The 2,746-nt window shown below is 43.7% G+C and overlaps 1 long non-coding RNA gene across 1 annotated transcript; it reads left to right on the top strand.

The window, feature by feature from the left end:
- The first annotated feature begins 1,139 nt into the window (after window positions 1-1,139).
- LOC144246012 (uncharacterized) lies at window positions 1,140-2,331 on the top strand. Its single transcript, XR_013339614.1, has 2 exons — window positions 1,140-1,262; window positions 1,367-2,331. It is a non-coding gene; the product is annotated as an uncharacterized LOC144246012 (long non-coding RNA).
- Window positions 2,332-2,746: the final 415 nt, after the last annotated feature.

The raw sequence follows: 2,746 nt of genomic DNA on the forward strand, positions 1-2,746 counted from the left end.
TTTAGCATAAATTATTGTTTCAAAATTGATAGCTGTTAGCATTCATACTGTTCAGTCCACTCTAACAAACTTCATTTGAGATTGAATTATATTAAATCATTCCCCAATTGGCAAGCTATCCATTACCAGTAACTTCTGATGATTATTTATAAAGTCATATAGGATACAGTGAACATATTCTTCACTTTATCTAAAAATCACATGCTGGAGTCAAGCAACCTTAGGACTGAAGAGAAACCATGGAATTATGGCAGTTGCACAATGTCAAGAAAAAACAGTCCTTACTGTTCAGGTCTGAAGAGGTTGTTTAGCATTCATGGACTAGCATATTCAGAAAAGGATAGAAAATACTCTAAATCTGCAAAGATTTGTTCCACCATTAAGCCTCAGCTAGAAATAATTTGAAAGAAGATAGTTCCTAGATATTATGTTTAAAAACAAGCATTTAAATTATTTATTTTTAATTACATATTAAGTGTTGTTTTGGCAAATAAAAAGTAATAATTATAATTTCAAAACTATGTAACTTCAGTGGAAGAGAGGAAGGATGTACATCATAGCTCCTATGAAGCTGCTGCACTTTAGCACTTCTATCACATCTCTGTTCTTTGAATTCCTTTACAGATTAACTTTTGTTCAGACAGAGGCTGCTACTCATAAATCCCTGTTCATTTTCTAAGGGTATAACAGAATAGTTAAAAATACTCTACAGGTTGAAGTGAAGGATATTCACAACAGTCAGTTTTACAAAAGCAGTGAGGCTGAGATGAAAAGCCATCATGCCTTGATCTGTGTGTGAAACCAGTTCCTCTGAGGGGGACTGAGACCAAGACTACTTCCTGTGCTCTTTCATTGGAACAGCACAAGATGGGGACAACCATCAGAAACCAGAGAAGGTCCTGGGAGTCCTGCTGATAAAAAGTTACCCATAAGCTAGCAAAGGGACATCACAGCAAATAGCCTCCAGTGTTGCCAGCAGGATCAGGAAGGTGATCCTTCCCCTCTTTTCAGCACTGGTGGGACCCATCATCTGGGCTGTTGGTGTCGTGGTTTGACACAGAAAGATAATTTTTCCCGGAAGGAAGAGGTCAATTTAGATATTGACCAATTGAAAGTAGACACGCCTCTGAGAACACAGAGGGGTTGAAAGCAGAATTCCCAGGGGAACTCGCTCTCTTTGGTTCCGGTCAACGTGCAGTGCAGACCTTCCCCCGCCCAGCCACGAGCTGGGTGGGGGAGGGGAAGCCCATGGCCTGAGAAAGGTAGGCCGAAAGCCCCAAGGGTGGTGAAAAGACTGGAACCGGGCTGGCCCCTGCGGATGGAAGGGTGGAAGAAATCTGGGATGTCTCCATTTCCCCCCCCCCAGAGTTCCTCTCCCGAGAGGGAGAGAGAAAGCCGCAAGGAAGGAGGAGCGGGGGGAGCTGCAAGGTGCCCAGTTGTGTGGGAGTTGCTGGATGTCCGGGCATCGAGCCATCTTGGGAGTTCGGACTTTTAACCCTTCCTTGAGAAATGAAAGCTTTGTGAATTTTCCTTTCCCCCCCCTCGGTTTGAAAGAGAGGAAGAGGGACACCTTGGACCCTGGGATGGGATGTTGGAAAGAGGAATTCTGGATGGGAGGGGGACAAGGAGTGGCTTTTGGCTGGACTTTTCCGTGTTAGCCACAACCTGAACCAATCTTCTCCTTCAAGAGGGACTGTGTTTTGGGAGGATGTCAGTGAGTCAAGAGACCTGCTTTAGCTGGGAAAAAGACAAAAGTAGAGTGAACAGAGAAAAAGTTGGGGGGTTTGTGGTGGCGCCCCCCTTGCCCTAGAAAAGAATGAGAAGAGAAGAAGATCTCTGTTCTTGAGCCCTCCGCCCCAGGGGAAAATGGGGGGGACTGTGGTCCCAAACAATGAAAAACTGAACTGTTGTTTTCTCCCCTCTTGCCAGGGCATCCTTGAAAGGAAAAATCCTAAAGGCAGTGACCATCCATGCATTGGTAGTGAGAGCACTGTGCATGGAAAGGAGAAGGGTCACCATGGCAAACTTTTTCTCCGGGCGGTGCCATGTGTGACATGGAAGCACAGGATGTGGAGCTGTGTTTCTTGGGGGGGTCTGTGGCACAGGAGAGACTCTGTTCCCTCGATGGACTGAGTATCGATTGCTTAGAGGGTGGAAACCTGATTGGAGTCCAGATTGTGTCTCACTGTGGTTTGTTAGAGTTGAGTGGTGGGGGGGGAGGAATGTTTTGCAAGGTTTTCATTTGGATCTTTGTGTGTTTTCTTTTCCCTTCTTTAATTTTCTCTTTTCTTTTGTAGTGGTAGTTTAATAAAGTTTTTTTCCTGTTATCAAGCTTGGGCCTGCTTTGCTCTATTCTAGATTCCACTTCACAACATTCCAGGTAGGGATCACATTTTCATGGGGGCACTGGCATTGTGCCAGTGTCAAACCATGACAGTTGGGTACAACTCTGAGCCACTCAGAACCAGACATTGGTATATTGGAGCAAATTCAGCCAAGGGTCATCAAGAGGAGAAGCATAAAAGCCTTCTTATTCCTATCTGGGTTTTTTTGGTTGTTTTTTTTTTTTTTTCCTTCTTGAAATGTAGATATTTTATCCCTGCTATAATTTTCACTTCAATAAATCACTTCTATGACACCTTATTAGCATTACTTAGTGGCAGTAGTTTTGAAGAAACTAAGGGTTCACATCACTCTCATGGTTTTTGTCAAAGGATGTTAGTATTTTAATCTGTTCACATACTGC

This window comes from Lonchura striata, chromosome 3 (assembly GCF_046129695.1).
Source record: "Lonchura striata isolate bLonStr1 chromosome 3, bLonStr1.mat, whole genome shotgun sequence".
Taxonomy (NCBI): Eukaryota; Metazoa; Chordata; class Aves; order Passeriformes; family Estrildidae; genus Lonchura; species Lonchura striata.